The 24,862-nt window shown below is 54.1% G+C and overlaps 1 non-coding gene and 7 pseudogenes across 1 annotated transcript; all 8 read right to left on the bottom strand.

Annotated features, from left to right (window-relative positions):
* Window positions 1-7,399: 7,399 nt before the first annotated feature.
* LOC137354586 (U2 spliceosomal RNA) lies at window positions 7,400-7,508 on the bottom strand (annotated as a pseudogene).
* A 388-nt stretch (window positions 7,509-7,896) lies between these two features.
* LOC137354233 (U2 spliceosomal RNA) lies at window positions 7,897-8,070 on the bottom strand (annotated as a pseudogene).
* Window positions 8,071-8,503: 433 nt separating this feature from the next.
* LOC137354521 (U2 spliceosomal RNA) lies at window positions 8,504-8,617 on the bottom strand (annotated as a pseudogene).
* Window positions 8,618-9,005: 388 nt separating this feature from the next.
* Window positions 9,006-9,179, bottom strand: LOC137354224 (U2 spliceosomal RNA; annotated as a pseudogene).
* Window positions 9,180-12,143: 2,964 nt separating this feature from the next.
* LOC137354756 (U2 spliceosomal RNA) lies at window positions 12,144-12,319 on the bottom strand (annotated as a pseudogene).
* Window positions 12,320-12,699: 380 nt separating this feature from the next.
* Window positions 12,700-12,880, bottom strand: LOC137354318 (U2 spliceosomal RNA; annotated as a pseudogene).
* Window positions 12,881-18,080: 5,200 nt separating this feature from the next.
* On the bottom strand, window positions 18,081-18,189 carry LOC137354625 (U2 spliceosomal RNA; annotated as a pseudogene).
* Window positions 18,190-18,569: 380 nt separating this feature from the next.
* On the bottom strand, window positions 18,570-18,751 carry LOC137354419 (U2 spliceosomal RNA). Its single transcript, XR_010970423.1, has one exon. It is a non-coding gene; the product is annotated as a U2 spliceosomal RNA (small nuclear RNA).
* Window positions 18,752-24,862: the final 6,111 nt, after the last annotated feature.

Raw genomic sequence — 24,862 nt, 5'->3', positions numbered from 1 at the left:
CCGCGGCAATGTGACCAGGCCCATCCTTCGCAACACCGGGGACAGATAGAACCTCAGCACGTAGTGACACTTGGAGTTTGCGTACTGGGGATCGACACATAGCTTGATGCAGCCGCACACGAAGGTGGTCATCAGGATGAGGGCCACGTTGGGTACATTTTTCCCGCCCTTGTCCAGAGATTTGAACATCGTGTCCCTCCGGACCCGGTCCATTTTAGATCCCCAGACGAAGCGGAAAATGGCTCGGGTGACTGCCACGGCGCAGGAGTGGGGTATGGGCCAGACCTGCGCCACGTAGAGCAACAACGTGAGCGCCTCGCACCTGATGACCAGGTTCTTACCCACAATGGAGAGAGACCGCTGCCCCCACATGCCCAACTTTTGTCGTACCTTGGCTACTCGCACCTCCCATGTTTTGGTGCACGCCCCGGCCCTTCCGAACCATATCCCCAGCACCTTCAGGTAATCTGACCTGACGGTGAAGGGGACAAAGGATCGGTCAGCCCAGTTCCCAAAGAACATGGCCTCGCTCTTGCCGTGGTTAACTTTGGCTCCCGAGGCCAGTTCGAACTGGTCGCAGATGCTCATCAGTCTGCGCACGGACAGCGGATCCGAGCAGAAGACGGCGACGTCATCCATGTACAGGGAGGTTTTGACCTGAGTGCCTCCGCTGCCTGGGATTGTCACCCCTCTTATGCTCGCATCCTTCCTAATAGACTCAGCAAAGGGTTCAATACAGCAAACAAACAAGACCGGGGAAAGAGGACAGCCCTGTCTGACTCCAGATTTGATCGGGAAACTTTCAGATTCCCACCCGTTGATTGACACTGCGCTACTGATGTTTGTGTAGAGCAGTTGGATCCAATTGCAGATTCCCTCCCCAAACCCCATTTTGGAAAGCACGTCCATCATGTAGGTGTGCGATATCCTGTCAAAAGCCTTCTCCTGGTCCAGGCTGATGAGGCAGGTGTCCACCCTCCTGTCCCGTACGTAGGCGATCGTATCCCTGAGTAGCGCGAGGCTATCAGAGATCTTCCTGCCGGGTACAGTACAGGTCTGATCGGGGTGAATCACCAGCTCCAGAGCAGACTTGACTCGACTGGCTATGACTTTGGACAGAATCTTGTAATCAACATTAAGCAGTGAGATGGGCCGCCAATTTCTGATTTCTACCCTCTCCCCCTTCTGCTTGTAAATGAGGGTGATGATGCCTTTTCTCATGGATTCTGACATGCTACCGGCCAGGAGCATACTCTCGTATACTTCCAGCAGGTCCGGGCCGACCCAGTCCCACAGGGCCGAGTACAACTCGACCGGTAAGCCGTCGCTCCCGGGAGTTTTACTCGCCTCGAAAGACTCGACGGCCTTTGTCAGCTCGTCCAGAGTTAGCGGCTTGTCCAGTCCCTCCCTCCTGCTGTCATCTAAGACCTCTGTGATAGATGACAGGAAGGACTGGGAGGCTCTGCTGTCTGTGGGCTTCGCGTCATACAGCCCAGCATAAAAGGATTTGCTGATCCTTAGTATGTCGGACTGCGAAGACGTTACCGAGCCATCTTCTTCCTTCAGGCTGCTGATAACAGAGCTCTCTCTGTGTACCTTTTGGAAGAAGTAACGCGAGCACGTCTCATCCTGCTCGATGGAGCGGACTCTGGACCGGAAGATGATCTTGGAGGCCTCCTTGGCAAAGAGCGAGGCCTGCTGGCTCTTCACCTCTTGGAGGTCCTCCTTGACCTCGACCCCCATTGACTGCAACCGGAGTAGATTTTGCATAATTTTCTGGAGTCGGGACAGTTCCCTCTGTCTCTCTCTCGCCTTCTGAACACCTTTGTGGATGAAGAACCTCTTGATGTTCTCCTTAATCGCTTCCCACCAGTGAACTGGAGACTCAAAGAGGGGTTTCACGGTCCTCCAACCATTGTAATCCCTTTTGAGTTCCTCAACGTTCTCTGGGGTCAGCAGTGTCGCATTGAGCTTCCACGTCCCTCTGCCAACCCGCTGGTCGTCCTGTAAGTGACAGTCGGCCAGTAAGAGGCAGTGGTCGGAGAAGAACACCGGCTTGACGTCGGTGGATCCGACCGTGACAGCACGGGAAACAAACAGGAAGTCAATCCTGGAACGGGCAGACCCGTCCGATCTTGACCATGTGTATCTGCGCTGCAAGAACAGATACTTTTTTTTTTTTTTTTATTTCCAAAATATACTTTATTCATAAAAATCTGTAAAAATTACATTGCCAAACAGTTTCCAAACAGCACCAAAAAATACAAACATTGCAAGGGAGATCAGTTTCCTTCAATACTGTCATGAGTTTCTTCCCAACCCTTCCGTTTCTCAATTGTCATGTCAATTACAGTTTTACATTTACAGCAATTCAGAATATTAACGATACAGTTCGAGGGGTTTCCCATGGATCCAGCCCCTCAGTCCAGCTTGGTGGGGGAACCTTACACTGTGGTCTTTCCCCATTGAGCCTTTGCTGCGGCTGCCCCAAGCTTTAGTGCGTCCCTCAGCACGTAGTCCTGGACCTTGGAATGTGCCAGTCTGCAACATTCGGTGGTGGACAACTCTTTGCGCTGGAAGACCAGCAAGTTTCGGGCAGACCAAAGGGCGTCTTTCACCGAATTGATAGTCCTCCAGCAGCAGTTGATGTTTGTCTCGGTGTGCGTCCCTGGGAACAGCCCGTAGAGCACAGACTCCTGTGTTACAGAGCTGCTTGGGATGAACCTTGACAAAAACCACTGCATCTCTTTCCACACCTGCTTTGCAAAGGCACATTCCAGGAGGAGGTGGGCGACCGTCTCTTCCCCACCACAGCCAACGCGGGGGCACTGTGCGGAGGGGGCGAGACTTCGGGTGTGCATGAAGGATCTGACGGGGAGGGCCCTTCTCACCACCAGCCAAGCTACGTCTTGGTGCTTGTTTGAAAGTTCTGGTGATGAGGCATTCCGCCAAATGACTTTGACGGTCTGCTCGGGGAACCATCCGACAGGATCCACCGTTTCCTTTTCCCGTAGGGCCTTGAGGACATTCCGTGCAGACCACTGCCTGATGGACCGGTGGTCAAAGGTGTTTTTCCGCAGAAACTGCTCCACGAAGGATAGGTGGTACGGCACGTCCCAACTGCACGGAGCGTTCCGCGGCAATGTGACCAGGCCCATCCTTCGCAACACCGGGGACAGATAGAACCTCAGCACGTAGTGACACTTGGAGTTTGCGTACTGGGGATCGACACATAGCTTGATGCAGCCGCACACGAAGGTGGTCATCAGGATGAGGGCCACGTTGGGTACATTTTTCCCGCCCATGTCCAGAGATTTGAACATCGTGTCCCTCCGGACCCGGTCCATTTTAGATCCCCAGACGAAGCGGAAAATGGCTCGGGTGACTGCCACGGCGCAGGAGTGGGGTATGGGCCAGACCTGCGCCACGTAGAGCAACAACGTGAGCGCCTCGCACCTGATGACCAGGTTCTTACCCACAATGGAGAGAGATCGCTGCCCCCACATGCCCAACTTTTGTCGTACCTTAGCTACTCGCTCCTCCCATGTTTTGGTGCACGCCCCGGCCCTTCCGAACCATATCCCCAGCACCTTAAGGTAATCTGACCTGACGGTGAAGGGGACAAAGGATCGGTCAGCCCAGTTCCCAAAGAACATGGCCTCGCTCTTGCCGTGGTTAACTTTGGCTCCCGAGGCCAGTTCGAACTGGTCGCAGATGCTCATCAGTCTGCGCACGGACAGCGGATCCGAGCAGAAGACGGCGACGTCATCCATGTACAGGGAGGTTTTGACCTGAGTGCCTCCGCTGCCTGGGATTGTCACCCCTCTTATGCTCGCATCCTTCCTAATAGACTCAGCAAAGGGTTCAATACAGCAAACAAACAAGACCGGGGACAGAGGACAGCCCTGTCTGACTCCAGATTTGATCGGGAAACTTTCAGATTCCCACCCGTTGATTGACACTGCGCTACTGATGTTTGTGTAGAGCAGTTGGATCCAATTGCAGATTCCCTCCCCAAACCCCATTTTGGAAAGCACGTCCATCATGTAGGTGTGCGATATCCTGTCAAAAGCCTTCTCCTGGTCCAGGCTGATGAGGCAGGTGTCCACCCTCCTGTCCCGTACGTAGGCGATCGTATCCCTGAGTAGCGCGAGGCTATCAGAGATCTTCCTGCCGGGTACAGTACAGGTCTGATCGGGGTGAATCACCAGCTCCAGAGCAGACTTGACTCGACTGGCTATGACTTTGGACAGAATCTTGTAATCAACATTAAGCAGTGAGATGGGCCGCCAATTTCTGATTTCTACCCTCTCCCCCTTCTGCTTGTAAATGAGGGTGATGATGCCTTTTCTCATGGATTCTGACATGCTGCCGGCCAGGAGCATACTCTCGTATACTTCCAGCAGGTCCGGGCCGACCCAGTCCCACAGGGCCGAGTACAACTCGACCGGTAAGCCGTCGCTCCCGGGAGTTTTACTCGCCTCGAAAGACTCGACGGCCTTTGTCAGCTCGTCCAGAGTTAGCGGCTTGTCCAGTCCCTCCCTCCTGCTGTCATCTAAGACCTCTGTGATAGATGACAGGAAGGACTGGGAGGCTCTGCTGTCTGTGGGCTTCGCGTCATACAGCCCAGCATAAAAGGATTTGCTGATCCTTAGTATGTCGGACTGCGAAGACGTTACCGAGCCATCTTCTTCCTTCAGGCTGCTGATAACAGAGCTCTCTGTGTGTACCTTTTGGAAGAAGTAACGCGAGCACGTCTCATCCTGCTCGATGGAGCGGACTCTGGACCGGAAGATGATCTTGGAGGCCTCCTTGGCAAAGAGCGAGGCCTGCTGGCTCTTCACCTCTTGGAGGTCCTCCTTGACCTCGACCCCCATTGACTGCAACCGGAGTAGATTTTGCATAATTTTCTGGAGTCGGGACAGTTCCCTCTGTCTCTCTCTCGCCTTCTGAACACCTTTGTGGATGAAGAACCTCTTGATGTTCTCCTTGATCGCTTCCCACCAGTGAACTGGAGACTCAAAGAGGGGTTTCACGGTCCTCCAACCTTTGTAATCCCTTTTGAGTTCCTCAACGTTCTCTGGGGTCAGCAGTGTCGCATTGAGCTTCCACGTCCCTCTGCCAACCCGCTGGTCGTCCTGTAAGTGACAGTCGGCCAGTAAGAGGCAGTGGTCGGAGAAGAACACCGGCTTGACGTCGGTGGATCCGACCGTGACAGCACGGGACACAAACAGGAAGTCAATCCTGGAACGGGCAGACCCGTCCGATCTTGACCATGTGTATCTGCGCTGCGCTCCGTCTGCAGGTTTGCTGAAGACGTCGTGCAGTTTGGCATCCTTAACTGTTTCTACTAGGAATCTGGACGTAGCGTCCAGTTTGCTGTCGTCACTGCCGGATCGTCCAGCCGCATCGATGATGCAGTTGAAGTCACCGCCTAGGATGACCGGCCTGGACGTCGCCAGCAGCAGTGGGAGCTGCTGGAAGACGGTCAGCCGCTCGCTGCGTTGTACCGGGGCGTACACGTTGATCAACCGGAGCGGAGCGTTGTTGTACATCACGTCTGCTACGAGGAGGCGGCCGCCCACCACCTCCTTAACTTCGGAGATGGTGAAGTTACCTCCCCGCAGCAGAATACCCAGGCCGGAGGAACGGCAGTCATTACCCCCCGACCAGATCGATGGCCCGTGGGACCACCATCGCGACCACTGCCTGTAGGTGCTGAGGTGTGGTATTCCACACTCCTGCAGAAACAGTAGGTCAGCTTTGACCTTGGCAAGGTAATCCAAGGTTGAAACACATCGCGTAGTCGATTTAATGCTACGCACATTAATGGAAGCAATTCTTACACCCATTTTTTACTAAAAATTAGTTGTTGCTTCCCATACCATTTGTCCTCGCTAGTCCCAGTCCTTCCCCTTCGGGATGTTCCTGCATACCCATCGTATGCGCAAGCAGTTTCACGTTGGTTGGGCTCAGAAACCCCTCCTGATTTTTCCTGCAGGGTTTGTGCCGCTCGGGTGACATCGGGGGGGTCTTGTAGGCAGAGAGGATTGGGTTGTCCTCAGCTGCTTCCATCTGTTCCTCCTCGAAAACATCACAGCTCCCGGTCTCCCGGAGCTCAGGTGCGCCAGACGTGTCTTTGCTCCCGGTGTCCTGGAGCTGAGATGCGTTGGCCACGTCGTTACGTGTGGGGCATTGGGGTTGGGGCACGCTGGGCCCATCACAGCTTCCAGTGCCCGGGGGCTGGGATGCTTTATCATCCATCTCGGAGTTCTGCCGCCTCTTTTGAAGGGGCTGTCGTTCCAGCATTTCCCCGTCCAGTGAAGAGGAGTTGTTGCAGTCTGATTCAGAAGAGAGCCTCCTCTTGCCACTGGTTTGGGTGGTGGCTTTGGGATGTTTTTTCTTTGTGGTTCTCCTCTGGACCACTTGCCACTGACCTGTTTGTCCATCTGCTGCCTCCTCCTCCATTGATTCTGTCTGTGGGGGAGGGGTTTCCGGGCGCTGGGTAGGTGCTGGGTCGTTGGTTTCAGCCGCCTCCCCTTCCTTCTCAGGTTGAAGTTCCTCACTGCGGAGAAGGTTGCTGGTCTCCTTTCGAACAGCGGACGCCTTCGTCGAACCTTCGCCCGGCCATTCCTTGGACCTTGCCGCCTGAGCATAGCTTTGACAACGTTTGGGACAGGTCTTGTAGAGATGGCCTGCCGCACCGCACAAGTTGCAACACTTAGTCTGCTTACAGTCCTTGGTCTGATGGCCTTCCTCCTTGCAGTTCTTGCAAACAACCGTGTTGCAGTTGGCTGCCATGTGACCAGATTTGCCACAGGTGCGACAAACTCTGGGCTGCCCAGCGTAGACCAAGAAGCCTCGACTTCCCCCGATAGCGAAGCTGGAGGGAGGGTGGATGATGGCTCCACTGGGATCTACCTTCAAGGTCACCTTGACCTGCCGCTTGCTGGTCCAGATCCCAAAGGGGTCCTTGACATCAGTGCTGCTGCCGGCCACCTCGACGTACCTGGCGAGAAAGGTGAGTACATCCACCACCGGAACATGGGGGTTGTAGAGGTGAATCGTCACCACCCGGTCCCGTTGTGACGGAAGCGTGAAGAGCGGCTCCGCTGTGAGGATCGACAGTGGCGCCCGGTCCCCTTTCTCCTTGAACGCCTTCAGGAACTTGATGCATCCCGCCACGTTCCGGAACGTCACGTCAAAGTATCCACTGCTGGGGAAATCCTGCAGGCAGAAGACGTCCGTCGCTTGAAATCCGCAGCAATCGAAGAGAATTTTCTTGATGAAGAAGGTGCGATCGACCGGTGCATCTCCTTCCTTGTCCTTCACGACCACCCGAACGGTGTTGCGCACTCCCTGGCCCAAAGCTCGAAAATTGGTTATAGCCATTTTACTCAAAGCTTCCCCAGGATCAAAAAGCAATGATCATGGTCTCTTCTCAATCAAATAAGCACTGATAAGAACAGATACTACACTTGATCTTAGCCAAAAGGCCGAGAAGCGATGGCCGTAAAACTGCGTTTGCTGCGCGCGTCAGGCCCGGCGTGCGGCCTCTACGTCAAAGTAGCCGCCGGGTGGGCGAGCCTCGGGCGAAAGAGGCGACGGCGGGCGGTCTTTGAGCCAGAGCTCCTTTTGTTGCCGGGCCTTGCAAGCAGAAAGGAAAGCACGCGTGCATGCCACGCGCAGCCATTCCTCGCGCTTCAGCGCGAGGCATTGCGCAGGAACAAAGACAACCGCGCGCGCTGGGCAGCAAAGGGCGGCCTGCAACTGCGGGGCAATCCAACAGGGGGCAGCGTAGCACCCAGGGAAAACTGCAGCAAAGTCAGCCGAGCAGCAGCGCCGTCACTATTGCGAATTCTATTTTTCAGCATGGGTCTCCCCCCCATGGAGGGGGGAAGCTGCACCGCTCCTGGAAACACTGCAATACCAGGTGGATGCATGGAGTGGACGGGGCAAGCCCCTGCTCCATCTCCCTGTCCCAAAAATCAATTTAACATTTGGTCCCCAGATAGGGGACGTATCAGATATTAAACTGATAAGAACAGATACTTTTTTTTTCCAAAATATACTTTATTCATAAAAATCTGTAAAAATTACATTGCCAAACAGTTTCCAAACAGCACGAAAAAATACAAACATTGCAAAAGAGATCAGTTTCTTTCAATAATGTCATGAGTTTCTTCCCAACCCTTCCGTTTCACAATTGTCATGTCAATTACAGTTTTACATTTACAGCAATTCAGAATATTAACGATACAGTTCGAGGGGCTTCCCATGGTTCCAGCCCCTCAGTCCAGCTTGGTGGGGGAACCTTACACTGTGGTCTTTCCCCATTGAGCCTTTGCTGCGGCTGCCCCAAGCTTTAGTGCGTCCCTCAGCACGTAGTCCTGGACCTTGGAATGTGCCAGTCTGCAACATTCGGTGGTGGACAACCGATTTTTTTTTTTTTTTATTTCCAAAATATACTTTATTCATAAAAATCTGTAAAAATTACATTGCCAAACAGTTTCCAACCAGCACGAAAAAATACAAACATTGCAAAAGAGATCAGTTTCTTTCAATAAGATAAGAACAGATACTACACTTGATCTTAGCCAAAAGGCCGAGAAGCGATGGCCCTAAAACTGCGTTTGCTGCGCGCGTCAGGCCCGGCGTGCGGCCTCTACGTCAAAGTAGCCGCCGGGTGGGCGAGCCTCGGGCGAAAGTGGCGACGGCGGGCGGTCTTTGAGCCAGAGCTCCTTTTGTTGCCGGGCCTTGCAAGCAGAAAGGAAAGCACGCGTGCATGCCACGCGCAGCCATTCCTCGCGCTTCTGCGTGAGGCATTGCGCAGGAAAAAAGACAACCGCGCGCGCTGGGCAGCAAAGGGCGGCCTGCAACTGCGGGGCAATCCAACAGGGGGCAGCGTAGCACCCAGGGAAAACTGCAGCAAAGTCAGCCGAGCAGCAGCGCCGTCACTATTGCGAATTCTATTTTTCAGCAGGGGTCTCGCCCCCATGGAGGGGGGAAGCTGCACCGCTCCTGGAAACACTGCAATACCAGGAGGATGCATGGAGTGGACGGGGCAAGCCCCTGCTCCATCTCCCTGTCCCAAAAATCAATTTAATATTTGGTCCCCAGATAGGGGACGTATCAGATATTAAACTGATAAGAACAGATACTTTTTTTTTCCAAAATATACTTTATTCATAAAAATCTGTAAAAATTACATTGCCAAACAGTTTCCAAACAGCACGAAAAAATACAAACATTGCAAAAGAGATCAGTTTCTTTCAATAATGTCATGAGTTTCTTCCCAACCCTTCCGTTTCACAATTGTCATGTCAATTACAGTTTTACATTTACAGCAATTGAGAATATTAACGATACAGTTCGAGGGGCTTCCCATGGTTCCAGCCCCTCAGTCCAGCTTGGTGGGGGAACCTTACACTGTGGTCTTTCCCCATTGAGCCTTTGCTGCGGCTGCCCCAAGCTTTAGTGCGTCCCTCAGCACGTAGTCCTGGACCTTGGAATGTGCCAGTCTGCAACATTCGGTGGTGGACAACTCTTTGCGCTGGAAGACCAGCAAGTTTCGGGCAGACCAAAGGGCGTCTTTCACCGAATTGATAGCCCTCCAGCAGCAGTTGATGTTTGTCTCGGTGTGCGTCCCTGGGAACAGCCCGTAGAGCACAGACTCCTGTGTTACAGAGCTGCTTGGGATGAACCTTGACAAAAACCACTGCATCTCTTTCCACACCTGCTTTGCAAAGGCACATTCCAGGAGGAGGTGGGCGACCGTCTCTTCCCCACCACAGCCAACGCGGGGGCACTGTGCGGAGGGGGCGAGACTTCGGGTGTGCATGAAGGATCTGACGGGGAGGGCCCTTCTCACCACCAGCCAAGCTACGTCTTGGTGCTTGTTTGAAAGTTCTGGTGATGAGGCATTCCGCCAAATGACTTTGACGGTCTGCTCGGGGAACCATCCGACAGGATCCACCGTTTCCTTTTCCCGTAGGGCCTTGAGGACATTCCGTGCAGACCACTGCCTGATGGACCGGTGGTCAAAGGTGTTTTTCCGCAGAAACTGCTCCACGAAGGATAGGTGGTACGGCGCCGCCCAACTGCACGGAGCGTTCCGCGGCAATGTGACCAGGCCCATCCTTCGCAACACCGGGGACAGATAGAACCTCAGCACGTAGTGACACTTGGAGTTTGCGTACTGGGGATCGACACATAGCTTGATGCAGCCGCACACGAAGGTGGTCATCAGGATGAGGGCCACGTTGGGTACATTTTTCCCGCCCTTGTCCAGAGATTTGAACATCGTGTCCCTCCGGACCCGGTCCATTTTAGATCCCCAGACGAAGCGGAAAATGGCTCGGGTGACTGCCACGGCGCAGGAGTGGGGTATGGGCCAGACCTGCGCCACGTAGAGCAACAACGTGAGCGCCTCGCACCTGATGACCAGGTTCTTACCCACAATGGAGAGAGACCGCTGCCCCCACATGCCCAACTTTTGTCGTACCTTGGCTACTCGCACCTCCCATGTTTTGGTGCACGCCCCGGCCCTTCCGAACCATATCCCCAGCACCTTCAGGTAATCTGACCTGACGGTGAAGGGGACAAAGGATCGGTCAGCCCAGTTCCCAAAGAACATGGCCTCGCTCTTGCCGTGGTTAACTTTGGCTCCCGAGGCCAGTTCGAACTGGTCGCAGATGCTCATCAGTCTGCGCACGGACAGCGGATCCGAGCAGAAGACGGCGACGTCATCCATGTACAGGGAGGTTTTGACCTGAGTGCCTCCGCTGCCTGGGATTGTCACCCCTCTTATGCTCGCATCCTTCCTAATAGACTCAGCAAAGGGTTCAATACAGCAAACAAACAAGACCGGGGACAGAGGACAGCCCTGTCTGACTCCAGATTTGATCGGGAAACTTTCAGATTCCCACCCGTTGATTGAGACTGCGCTACTGATGTTTGTGTAGAGCAGTTGGATCCAATTGCAGATTCCCTCCCCAAACCCCATTTTGGAAAGCACGTCCATCATGTAGGTGTGCGATATCCTGTCAAAAGCCTTCTCCTGGTCCAGGCTGATGAGGCAGGTGTCCACCCTCCTGTCCCGTACGTAGGCGATCGTATCCCTGAGTAGCGCGAGGCTATCAGAGATCTTCCTGCCGGGTACAGTACAGGTCTGATCGGGGTGAATCACCAGCTCCAGAGCAGACTTGACTCGACTGGCTATGACTTTGGACAGAATCTTGTAATCAACATTAAGCAGTGAGATGGGCCGCCAATTTCTGATTTCTACCCTCTCCCCCTTCTGCTTGTAAATGAGGGTGATGATGCCTTTTCTCATGGATTCTGACATGCTACCGGCCAGGAGCATACTCTCGTATACTTCCAGCAGGTCCGGGCCGACCCAGTCCCACAGGGCCGAGTACAACTCGACCGGTAAGCCGTCGCTCCCGGGAGTTTTACTCGCCTCGAAAGACTCGACGGCCTTTGTCAGCTCGTCCAGAATTAGCGGCTTGTCCAGTCTCTCCCTCCTGCTGTCATCTAAGACCTCTGTGATAGATGACAGGAAGGACTGGGAGGCTCTGCTGTCTGTGGGCTTCGCGTCATACAGCCCAGCATAAAAGGATTTGCTGATCCTTAGTATGTCGGACTGCGAAGACGTTACCGAGCCATCTTCTTCCTTCAGGCTGCTGATAACAGAGCTCTCTCTGTGTACCTTTTGGAAGAAGTAACGCGAGCACGTCTCATCCTGCTCGATGGAGCGGACTCTGGACCGGAAGATGATCTTGGAGGCCTCCTTGGCAAAGAGCGAGGCCTGCTGGCTCTTCACCTCTTGGAGGTCCTCCTTGACCTCGACCCCCATTGACTGCAACCGGAGTAGATTTTGCATAATTTTCTGGAGTCGGGACAGTTCCCTCTGTCTCTCTCTCGCCTTCTGAACACCTTTGTGGATGAAGAACCTCTTGATGTTCTCCTTAATCGCTTCCCACCAGTGAACTGGAGACTCAAAGAGGGGTTTCACGGTCCTCCAACCATTGTAATCCCTTTTGAGTTCCTCAACGTTCTCTGGGGTCAGCAGTGTCGCATTGAGCTTCCACGTCCCTCTGCCAACCCGCTGGTCGTCCTGTAAGTGACAGTCGGCCAGTAAGAGGCAGTGGTCGGAGAAGAACACCGGCTTGACGTCGGTGGATCCGACCGTGACAGCACGGGAAACAAACAGGAAGTCAATCCTGGAACGGGCAGACCCGTCCGATCTTGACCATGTGTATCTGCGCTGCAAGAACAGATACTACACTTGATCTTAGCCAAAAGGCCGAGAAGCGATGGCCGTAAAACTGCGTTTGCTGCGCGCGTCAGGCCCGGCGTGCGGCCTCTACGTCAAAGTAGCCGCCGGGTGGGCGAGCCTCGGGCGAAAGAGGCGACGGTGGGCGGTCTTTGAGCCAGAGCTCCTTTTGTTGCCGGGCCTTGCAAGTAGAAAGGAAAGCACGCGTGCATGCCACGCGCAGCCATTCCTTGCGCTTCTGCGCGAGGCATTGCGCAGGAATAACGACAACCGCGCGCGCTGGGCAGCAAAGGGCGGCCTGCAACTGCGGGGCAATCCAACAGGGGGCAGCGTAGCGCCCACGGAAAACTGCAGCAAAGTCAGCAGCGCCGTCACTATTGCGAATTCTATTTTTCAGCAGAGGTCTCGCCCCCATGGAGGGGGGAAGCTGCACCGCTCCTGGAAACACTGCAATACCAGGTGGATGCATGGAGTGGACGGGGCAAGCCCCTGCTCCATCTCCCTGTCCCAAAAATCAATTTAATATTTGGTCCCCAGATAGGGGACGTATCAGATATTAAACTGATAAGAACAGATTTTTTTTTTTTTTTATTTCCAAAATATACTTTATTCATAAAAATCTGTAAAAATTACATTGCCAAACAGTTTCCAACCAGCACGAAAAAATACAAACATTGCAAAAGAGATCAGTTTCTTTCAATAATGTCATGAGTTTCTTCCCAACCCTTCCGTTTCACAATTGTCATGTCAATTACAGTTTTACATTTACAGCAATTCAGAATATTAACGATACAGTTCGAGGGGCTTCCCATGGTTCCAGCCCCTCAGTCCAGCTTGGTGGGGGAACATTACACTGTGGTCTTTCCCCATTGAGCCTTTGCTGCGGCTGCCCCAAGCTTTAGTGCGTCCCTCAGCACGTAGTCCTGGACCTTGGAATGTGCCAGTCTGCAACATTCGGTGGTGGACAACTCTTTGCGCTGGAAGACCAGCAAGTTTCGGGCAGACCAAAGGGCGTCTTTCACCGAATTGATAGCCCTCCAGCAGCAGTTGATGTTTGTCTCGGTGTGCGTCCCTGGGAACAGCCCGTAGAGCACAGACTCCTGTGTTACAGAGCTGCTTGGGATGAACCTTGACAAAAACCACTGCATCTCTTTCCACACCTGCTTTGCAAAGGCACATTCCAGGAGGAGGTGGGCGACCGTCTCTTCCCCACCACAGCCAACGCGGGGGCACTGTGCGGAGGGGGCGAGACTTCGGGTGTGCATGAAGGATCTGACGGGGAGGGCCCTTCTCACCACCAGCCAAGCTACGTCTTGGTGCTTGTTTGAAAGTTCTGGTGATGAGGCATTCCGCCAAATGACTTTGACGGTCTGCTCGGGGAACCATCCGACAGGATCCACCGTTTCCTTTTCCCGTAGGGCCTTGAGGACATTCCGTGCAGACCACTGCCTGATGGACCGGTGGTCAAAGGTGTTTTTCCGCAGAAACTGCTCCACGAAGGATAGGTGGTACGGCGCCGCCCAACTGCACGGAGCGTTCCGCGGCAATGTGACCAGGCCCATCCTTCGCAACACCGGGGACAGATAGAACCTCAGCACGTAGTGACACTTGGAGTTTGCGTACTGGGGATCGACACATAGCTTGATGCAGCCGCACACGAAGGTGGTCATCAGGATGAGGGCCACGTTGGGTACATTTTTCCCGCCCTTGTCCAGAGATTTGAACATCGTGTCCCTCCGGACCCGGTCCATTTTAGATCCCCAGACGAAGCGGAAAATGGCTCGGGTGACTGCCACGGCGCAGGAGTGGGGTATGGGCCAGACCTGCGCCACGTAGAGCAACAACGTGAGCGCCTCGCACCTGATGACCAGGTTCTTACCCACAATGGAGAGAGACCGCTGCCCCCACATGCCCAACTTTTGTCGTACCTTGGCTACTCGCTCCTCCCATGTTTTGGTGCACGCCCCGGCCCTTCCGAACCATATCCCCAGCACCTTCAGGTAATCTGACCTGACGGTGAAGGGGACAAAGGATCGGTCAGCCCAGTTCCCAAAGAACATGGCCTCGCTCTTGCCGTGGTTAACTTTGGCTCCCGAGGCCAGTTCGAACTGGTCGCAGATGCTCATCAGTCTGCGCACGGACAGCGGATCCGAGCAGAAGACGGCGACGTCATCCATGTACAGGGAGGTTTTGACCTGAGTGCCTCCGCTGCCTGGGATTGTCACCCCTCTTATGCTCGCATCCTTCCTAATAGACTCAGCAAAGGGTTCAATACAGCAAACAAACAAGACCGGGGAAAGAGGACAGCCCTGTCTGACTCCAGATTTGATCGGGAAACTTTCAGATTCCCACCCGTTGATTGAGACTGCGCTACTGATGTTTGTGTAGAGCAGTTGGATCCAATTGCAGATTCCCTCCCCAAACCCCATTTTGGAAAGCACGTCCATCATGTAGGTGTGCGATATCCTGTCAAAAGCCTTCTCCTGGTCCAGGCTGATGAGGCAGGTGTCCACCCTCCTGTCCCGTACGTAGGCGATCGTATCCCTGAGTAGCGCGAGGCTATCAGAGATCTTCCTGCCGGGTACAGTACAGGTCTGATCGGGGTGAATCACCAGCTCCAGAGCAGACTTGACTCGACTGGCTATGACTTTGGACAGAATCTTGTAATCAACATTAAGCAGTGAGATGGGCCGCCAATTTCTGATTTCTACCCTCTCCCCCTTCTGCTTGTAAATGAGGGTGATGATGCCTTTTCTCATGGATTCTGACATGCTACCGGCCAGGAGCATACCCTCGTATACTTCCAGCAGGTCCGGGCCGACCCAGTCCCACAGGGCCGAGTACAACTCGACCGGTAAGCCGTCGCTCCCGGGAGTTTTACTCGCCTCGAAAGACTCGACGGCCTTTGTCAGCTCGTCCAGAGTTAGCGGCTTGTCCAGTCCCTCCCTCCTGCTGTCATCTAAGACCTCTGTGATAGATGACAGGAAGGACTGGGAGGCTCTGCTGTCTGTGGGCTTCGCGTCATACAGCCCAGCATAAAAGGATTTGCTGATCCTTAGTATGTCGGACTGCGAAGACGTTACCGAGCCATCTTCTTCCTTCAGGCTGCTGATAACAGAGCTCTCTCTGTGTACCTTTTGGAAGAAGTAACGCGAGCACGTCTCATCCTGCTCGATGGAGCGGACTCTGGACCGGAAGATGATCTTGGAGGCCTCCTTGGCAAAGAGCGAGGCCTGCTGGCTCTTCACCTCTTGGAGGTCCTCCTTGACCTCGAGCCCCATTGACTGCAACCGGAGTAGATTTTGCATAATTTTCTGGAGTCGGGACAGTTCCCTCTGTCTTTCTCTCGCCTTCTGAACACCTTTGTGGATGAAGAACCTCTTGATGTTCTCCTTTATCGCTTCCCACCAGTGAACTGGAGACTCAAAGAGGGGTTTCACGGTCCTCCAACCTTTGTAATCCCTTTTGAGTTCCTCAACGTTCTCTGGGGTCAGCAGTGTCGCATTGAGCTTCCACGTCCCTCTGCCAACCCGCTGGTCGTCCTGTAAGTGACAGTCGGCCAGTAAGAGGCAGTGGTCGGAGAAGAACACCGGCTTGACGTCGGTGGATCCGACCGTGACAGCACGGGAAACAAACAGGAAGTCAATCCTGGAACGGGCAGACCCGTCCGATCTTGACCATGTGTATCTGCGCTGCGCTCCGTCTGCAGGTTTGCTGAAGACGTCGTGCAGTTTGGCATCCTTAACTGTTTCTATGAGGAATCTGGACGTAGCGTCCAGTTTTCTGTCGTCACTGCCGGATCGTCCAGCCGCATCGATGATGCAGTTGAAGTCACCGCCTAGGATGACCGGCCTGGACGTCGCCAGCAGCAGTGGGAGCTGCTGGAAGACGGTCAGCCGCTCGCTGCGTTGTACCGGGGCGTACACGTTGATCAACCGGAGCGGAGCGTTGTTGTACATCACGTCTGCTACGAGGAGGCGGCCGCCCACCACCTCCTTAACTTCGGAGATGGTGAAGTTACCTCCCCGCAGCAGAATACCCAGGCCGGAGGAACGGCAGTCATTACCCCCCGACCAGATCGATGGCCCGTGGGACCACCATCGCGACCACTGCCTGTAGGTGCTGAGGTGTGGTATTCCACACTCCTGCAGAAACAGTAGGTCAGCTTTGACCTTGGCAAGGTAATCCAAGGTTGAAACACATCGCGTAGTCGATTTAATGCTACGCACATTAATGGAAGCAATTCTTACACCCATTTTTTACTAAAAATTAGTTGTTGCTTCCCATACCATTTGTCCTCGCTAGTCCCAGTCCTTCCCCTTCGGGATGTTCCTGCATACCCATCGTATGCGCAAGCAGTTTCACGTTGGTTGGGCTCAGAAACCCCTCCTGATTTTTCCTGCAGGGTTTGTGCCGCTCGGGTGACATCGGGGGGGTCTTGTAGGCAGAGAGGATTGGGTTGTCCTCAGCTGCTTCCATCTGTTCCTCCTCGAAAACATCACAGCTCCCGGTCTCCCGGAGCTCAGGTGCGCCAGACGTGTCTTTGCTCCCGGTGTCCCGGAGCTGAGATGCGTTGGCCACGTCGTTACGTGTGGGGAATTGGGGTTGGGGCACGCCGGGCCCATCACAGCTTCCAGTGCCCGGGGGCTGGGATGCTTGATCATCCATCTCGGAGTTCTGCCGCCTCTTTTGAAGGGGCTGTCGTTCCAGCATTTCCCCGTCCAGTGAAGAGGAGTTGTTGCAGTCTGATTCAGAAGAAAGCCTCCTCTTGCCACTGGTTTGGGTGGTGGCTTTGGGATGTTTTTTCTTTGTGGTTTTCCTCTGGACCACTTGCCACTGACCTGTTTGTCCATCTGCTGCCTCCTCCTCCATTGATTCTGTCTGTGGAGGAGGGGTTTCCGGGCGCTGGGTAGGTGCTGGGTCGTTGGTTTCAGCCGCCTCCCCTTCCTTCTCAGGTTGAAGTTCCTCACTGCGGAGAAGGTTGCTGGTCTCCTTTCGAACAGCGGACGCCTTCGTCGAACCTTCGCCCGGCCATTCCTTGGACCTTGCCGCCTGAGCATAGCTGAGACAACGTTTGGGGCAGGTCTTGTAGAGATGGCCTGCCGCACCGCACAAGTTGCAACACTTAGTCTGCTTACAGTCCTTGGTCTGATGGCCTTCCTCCTTGCAGTTCTTGCAAACAACCGTGCTGCAGTTGGCTGCCATGTGACCAGATTTGCCACAGGTGCGACAAACTCTGGGCTGCCCAGCGTAGACCAAGAAGCCTCGACTTCCCCCGATAGCGAAGCTGGAGGGAGGGTGGATGATGGCTCCACTGGGATCTACCTTCAAGGTCACCTTGACCTGCCGCTTGCTGGTCCAGATCCCAAAGGGGTCCTTGACATCAGTGCTGCTGCCGGCCACCTCGACGTACCTGGCGAGAAAGGTGAGTACATCCACCACCGGAACATGGGGGTTGTAGAGGTGAATCGTCACCACCCGGTCCCGTTGTGACGGAAGCGTGAAGAGCGGCTCCGCTGTGAGGATCGACAGTGGAGCCCGGTCCCCTTTCTCCTTGAACGCCTTCAGGAACTTGATGCATCCCGCCACGTTCCGGAACGTCACGTCGAAGTACCCACTGCTGGGGAAATCCTGCAGGCAGAAGACATCCGTCGCTTGAAATCCGCAGCAATCGAAGAGAATTTTCTTGATGAAGAAGGTGCGATCGACCGGTGCATCTCCTTCCTTGTCCTTCACGACCACCCGAACGGTGTTGCGCACTCCCTGGCCCGAAGCTCGAAAATTGGTTATAGCCATTTCACTCAAAGCTTCCCCAGGATCAAAAGGCAATGATCATGGTCTCTTCTCAATCAAATAAGCACTGATAAGAACAGATACTACACTTGATCTTAGCCAAAAGGCCGAGAAGCGATGGCCGTAAAACTGCGTTTGCTGCGCGCGTCAGGCCCGGCGTGCGGCCTCTACGTCAAAGTAGCCGCCGGGTGGGCGAGCCTCGGGCGAAAGAGGCGACGGCGGGCGGTCTTTGAGCCAGAGCTCCTTTTGTTGCCGGGCCTTGCAAGCAGAAAGGAAAGCACGCGTGCATGCCACGCGCAGCCATTCCTTGCGCTTCTGCGCGAGGCATTGCGCAGGAATAACGACAACCGCGCGCGCTGGGCAGCAAAGGGCGGCCTGCAACTGCGGGGCAATCCAACAGGGGGCAGCGTAGCGCCCACGGAAAACTGCAGCAAAGTCAGCAGCGCCGTCACTATTGCGAATTCTATTTTTCAGCAGGGGTCTCGCCCCCATGGAGGGGGGAAGCTGCACCGCTCCTGGAAACACTGCAATACCAGGTGGATGCATGGAGTGGACGGTGCAAGCCCCTGCTCCATCTCCCTGTCCCAAAAATCAATTTAATATTTGGTCCCCAAATAGGGGACGTATCAGATATTAAACTGATAAGAACAGATTTTTTTTTTTTTTTTATTTCCAAAATATACTTTATTCATAAAAATCTGTAAAAATTACATTGCCAAACAGTTTCCAAACAGCACGAAAAAATACAAACATTGCAAAAGAGATCAGTTTCTTTCAATAATGTCATGAGTTTCTTCCCAACCCTTCCGTTTCACAATTGTCATGTCAATTACAGTTTTACATTTACAGCAATTGAGAATATTAACGATACAGTTCGAGGGGCTTCCCATGGTTCCAGCCCCTCAGTCCAGCTTGGTGGGGGAACCTTACACTGTGGTCTTTCCCCATTGAGCCTTTGCTGCGGCTGCCCCAAGCTATAGTGCGTCCCTCAGCACGTAGTCCTGGACCTTGGAATGTGCCAGTCTGCAACATTCGGTGGTGGACAACTCTTTGCGCTGGAAGACCAGCAAGTTTCGGGCAGACCAAAGGGCGTCTTTCACCGAATTGATAGTCCTCCAGCAGCAGTTGATGTTTGTCTCGGTGTGCGTCCCTGGGAACAGCCCGTAGAGCACAGACTCCTGTGTTACAGAGCTGCTTGGGATGAACCTTGACAAAAACCACTGCATCTCTTTCCACACCTGCTTTGCAAAGGCACATTCCAGGAGGAGGTGGGCGACCGTCTCTTCCCCACCACAGCCAACGCGGGGGCACTGTGCGGAGGGGGCGAGACTTCGGGTGTGCATGAAGGACCTGACGGGGAGGGCCCTTCTCACCACCAGCCAAGCTACGTCTTGGTGCTTGTTTGAAAGTTCTGGTGATGAGGCATTCCGCCAAATGACTTTGACGGTCTGCTCGGGGAACCATCCGACAGGATCCACCGTTTCCTTTTCCCGTAGGGCCTTGAGGACATTCCGTGCAGACCACTGCCTGATGGACCGGTGGTCAAAGGTGTTTTTCCGCAGAAACTGCTCCACGAAGGATAGGTGGTACGGCGCCGCCCAACTGCACGGTGCGTTCCGCGGCAATGTGACCAGGCCCATCCTTCGCAACACCGGGGACAGATAGAACCTCAGCACGTAGTGACACTTGGAGTTTGCGTACTGGGGATCTACACATAGCTTGATGCAGCCGCACACGAAGGTGGTCATCAGGATGAGGGCCACGTTGGGTACATTTTTCCCGCCCATGTCCAGAGATTTGAACATCGTGTCCCTCCGGACCCGGTCCATTTTAGATCCCCAGACGAAGCGGAAAATGGCTCGGGTGACTGCCACGGCGCAGGAGTGGGGTATGGGCCAGACCTGCGCCACGTAGAGCAACAACGTGAGCGCCTCGCACCTGATGACCAGGTTCTTACCCACAATGGAGAGAGATCGCTGCCCCCACATGCCCAACTTTTGTCGTACCTTGGCTACTCGCTCCTCCCATGTTTTGGTGCACGCCCCGGCACTTCCGAACCATATCCCCAGCACCTTCAGGTAATCTGACCTGACGGTGAAGGGGACAAAGGATCGGTCAGCCCAGTTCCCAAAGAACATGGCCTCGCTCTTGCCGTGGTTAACTTTGGCTCCCGAGGCCAGTTCGAACTGGTCGCAGATGCTCATCAGTCTGCGCACGGACAGCGGATCCGAGCAGAAGACGGCGACGTCATCCATGTACAGGGAGGTTTTGACCTGAGTGCCTCCACTGCCTGGGATTGTCACCCCTCTTATGCTCGCATCCTTCCTAATAGACTCAGCAAAGGGTTCAATACAGCAAACAAACAAGACCGGGGAAAGAGGACAGCCCTGTCTGACTCCAGATTTGATCGGGAAACTTTCAGATTCCCACCCGTTGATTGACACTGCGCTACTGATGTTTGTGTAGAGCAGTTGGATCCAATTGCAGATTCCCTCCCCAAACCCCATTTTGGAAAGCACGTCCATCATGTAGGTGTGCGATATCCTGTCAAAAGCCTTCTCCTGGTCCAGGCTGATGAGGCAGGTGTCCACCCTCCTGTCCCGTACGTAGGCGATCGTATCCCTGAGTAGCGCGAGGCTATCAGAGATCTTCCTGCCGGGTACAGTACAGGTCTGATCGGGGTGAATCACCAGCTCCAGAGCAGACTTGACTCGACTGGCTATGACTTTGGACAGAATCTTGTAATCAACATTAAGCAGTGAGATGGGCCGCCAATTTCTGATTTCTACCCTCTCCCCCTTCTGCTTGTAAATGAGGGTGATGATGCCTTTTCTCATGGATTCTGACATGCTACCGGCCAGGAGCATACTCTCGTATACTTCCAGCAGGTCCGGGCCGACCCAGTCCCACAGGGCCGAGTACAACTCGACCGGTAAGCCATCGCTCCCGGGAGTTTTACTCGCCTCGAAAGACTCGACGGCCTTTGTCAGCTCGTCCAGAGTTAGCGGCTTGTCCAGTCCCTCCCTCCTGCTGTCATCTAAGACCTCTGTGATAGATGACAGGAAGGACTGGGAGGCTCTGCTGTCTGTGGGCTTCGCGTCATACAGCCCAGCATAAAAGGATTTGCTGATCCTTAGTATGTCGGACTGCGAAGACGTTACCGAGCCATCTTCTTCCTTCAGGCTGCTGATAACAGAGCTCTCTCTGTGTACCTTTTGGAAGAAGTAACGCGAGCACGTCTCATCCTGCTCGATGGAGCGGACTCTGGACCGGAAGATGATCTTGGAGGCCTCCTTGGCAAAGAGCGAGGCCTGCTGGCTCTTCACCTCTTGGAGGTCCTCCTTGACCTCGACCCCCATTGACTGCAACCGGAGTAGATTTTGCATAATTTTCTGGAGTCGGGACAGTTCCCTCTGTCTCTCTCTCGCCTTCTGAACACCTTTGTGGATGAAGAACCTCTTGATGTTCTCCTTAATCGCTTCCCACCAGTGAACTGGAGACTCAAAGAGGGGTTTCACGGTCCTCCAACCATTGTAATCCCTTTTGAGTTCCTCAACGTTCTCTGGGGTCAGCAGTGTCGCATTGAGCTTCCACGTCCCTCTGCCAACCCGCTGGTCGTCCTGTAAGTGACAGTCGGCCAGTAAGAGGCAGTGGTCGGAGAAGAACACCGGCTTGACGTCGGTGGATCCGACCGTGACAGCACGGGACACAAACAGGAAGTCAATCCTGGAACGGGCAGACCCGTCCGATCTTGACCATGTGTATCTGCGCTGCGCTCCGTCTGCAGGTTTGCTGAAGACGTCGTGCAGTTTGGCATCCTTAACTGTTTCTACTAGGAATCTGGACGTAGCGTCCAGTTTGCTGTCGTCACTGCCGGATCGTCCAGCCGCATCGATGATGCAGTTGAAGTCACCGCCTAGGATGACCGGCCTGGACGTCGCCAGCAGCAGTGGGAGCTGCTGGAAGACGGTCAGCCGCTCGCTGCGTTGTACCGGGGCGTACACGTTGATCAACCGGAGCGGAGCGTTGTTGTACATCACGTCTGCTACGAGGAGGCGGCCGCCCACCACCTCCTTAACTTCGGAGATGGTGAAGTTACCTCCCCGCAGCAGAATACCCAGGCCGGAGGAACGGCAGTCATTACCCCCCGACCAGATCGATGGCCCGTGGGACCACCATCGCGACCACTGCCTGTAGGTGCTGAGGTGTGGTATTCCACACTCCTGCAGAAACAGTAGGTCAGCTTTGACCTTGGCAAGGTAATCCAAGGTTGAAACACATCGCGTAGTCGATTTAATGCTACGCACATTAATGGAAGCAATTCTTACACCCATTTTTAACTAAAAATTAGTTGTTGCTTCCCATACCATTTGTCCTCGCTAGTCGTAGTCCTTCCCCTTCGGGATGTTCCTGCATACCCATCGTATGCGCAAGCAGTTTCACGTTGGTTGGGCTCAGAAACCCCTCCTGATTTTTCCTGCAGGGTTTGTGCCGCTCGGGTGACATCGGTGGGGTCTTGTAGGCAGAGAGGATTGGGTTGTCCTCAGCTGCTTCCATCTGTTCCTCCTCGAAAACATCACAGCTCCCGGTCTCCCGGAGCTCAGGTGCGCCAGACGTGTCTTTGCTCCCGGTGTCCTGGAGCTGAGATGCGTTGGCCACGTCGTTACGTGTGGGGCATTGGGGTTGGGGCACGCTGGGCCCATCACAGCTTCCAGTGCCCGGGGGCTGGGATGCTTTATCATCCATCTCGGAGTTCTGCCGCCTCTTTTGAAGGGGCTGTCGTTCCAGCATTTCCCCGTCCAGTGAAGAGGAGTTGTTGCAGTCTGATTCAGAAGAGAGCCTCCTCTTGCCACTGGTTTGGGTGGTGGCTTTGGGATGTTTTTTCTTTGTGGTTCTCCTCTGGACCACTTGCCACTGACCTGTTTGTCCATCTGCTGCCTCCTCCTCCATTGATTCTGTCTGTGGGGGAGGGGTTTCCGGGCGCTGGGTAGGTGCTGGGTCGTTGGTTTCAGCCGCCTCCCCTTCCTTCTCAGGTTGAAGTTCCTCACTGCGGAGAAGGTTGTTGGTCTCCTTTCGAACAGCGGACGCCTTCGTCGAACCTTCGCCCGGCCATTCCTTGGACCTTGCCGCCTGAGCATAGCTTTGACAACGTTTGGGACAGGTCTTGTAGAGATGGCCTGCCGCACCGCACAAGTTGCAACACTTAGTCTGCTTACAGTCCTTGGTCTGATGGCCTTCCTCCTTGCAGTTCTTGCAAACAACCGTGCTGCAGTTGGCTGCCATGTGACCAGATTTGCCACAGGTGCGACAAACTCTGGGCTGCCCAGCGTAGACCAAGAAGCCTCGACTTCCCCCGATAGCGAAGCTGGAGGGAGGGTGGATGATAGCTCCACTGGGATCTACCTTCAAGGTCACCTTGACCTGCCGCTTGCTGGTCCAGATCCCAAAGGGGTCCTTGACATCAGTGCTGCTGCCGGCCACCTCGACGTACCTGGCGAGAAAGGTGAGTACATCCACCACCGGAACATGGGGGTTGTAGAGGTGAATCGTCACCACCCGGTCCCGTTGTGACGGAAGCGTGAAAAGCGGCTCCGCTGTGAGGATCGACAGTGGTGCCCGGTCCCCTTTCTCCTTGAACGCCTTCAGGAACTTGATGCATCCCGCCACGTTCCGGAACGTCACGTCAAAGTATCCACTGCTGGGGAAATCCTGCAGGCAGAAGACGTCCGTCGCTTGAAATCCGCAGCAATCGAAGAGAATTTTCTTGATGAAGAAGGTGCGATCGACCGGTGCATCTCCTTCCTTGTCCTTCACGACCACCCGAACGGTGTTGCGCACTCCCTGGCCCGAAGCTCGAAAATTGGTTATAGCCATTTTACTCAAAGCTTCCCCAGGATCAAAAAGCAATGATCATGGTCTCTTCTCAATCAAATAAGCACTGATAAGAACAGATACTTTTTTTTTTTTTTTATTTCCAAAATATACTTTATTCATAAAAATCTGTAAAAATTACATTGCCAAACAGTTTCCAACCAGCACGAAAAAATACAAACATTGCAAAAGAGATCAGTTTCTTTCAATAATGTCATGAGTTTCTTCCCAACCCTTCCGTTTCACAATTGTCATGTCAATTACAGTTTTACATTTACAGCAATTCAGAATATTAACGATACAGTTCGAGGGGCTTCCCATGGTTCCAGCCCCTCAGTCCAGCTTGGTGGGGGAACATTACACTGTGGTCTTTCCCCATTGAGCCTTTGCTGCGGCTGCCCCAAGCTTTAGTGCGTCCCTCAGCACGTAGTCCTGGACCTTGGAATGTGCCAGTCTGCAACATTCGGTGGTGGACAACTCTTTGCGCTGGAAGACCAGCAAGTTTCGGGCAGACCAAAGGGCGTCTTTCACCGAATTGATAGCCCTCCAGCAGCAGTTGATGTTTGTCTCGGTGTGCGTCCCTGGGAACAGCCCGTAGAGCACAGACTCCTGTGTTACAGAGCTGCTTGGGATGAACCTTGACAAAAACCACTGCATCTCTTTCCACACCTGCTTTGCAAAGGCACATTCCAGGAGGAGGTGGGCGACCGTCTCTTCCCCACCACAGCCAACGCGGGGGCACTGTGCGGAGGGGGCGAGACCTCGGGTGTGCATGAAGGATCTGACGGGGAGGGCCCTTCTCACCACCAGCCAAGCTACGTCTTGGTGCTTGTTTGAAAGTTCTGGTGATGAGGCATTCCGCCAAATGACTTTGACGGTCTGCTCGGGGAACCATCCGACAGGATCCACCGTTTCCTTTTC

The sequence above is a fragment of the Heterodontus francisci genome, chromosome 41 (genome assembly GCF_036365525.1).
Source record: "Heterodontus francisci isolate sHetFra1 chromosome 41, sHetFra1.hap1, whole genome shotgun sequence".
Lineage (NCBI taxonomy): Eukaryota > Metazoa > Chordata > Chondrichthyes > Heterodontiformes > Heterodontidae > Heterodontus > Heterodontus francisci.
The sequence above is the reverse complement of the archived record's forward strand: the minus strand, read 5'-3'. Positions and strand labels throughout refer to the sequence as shown.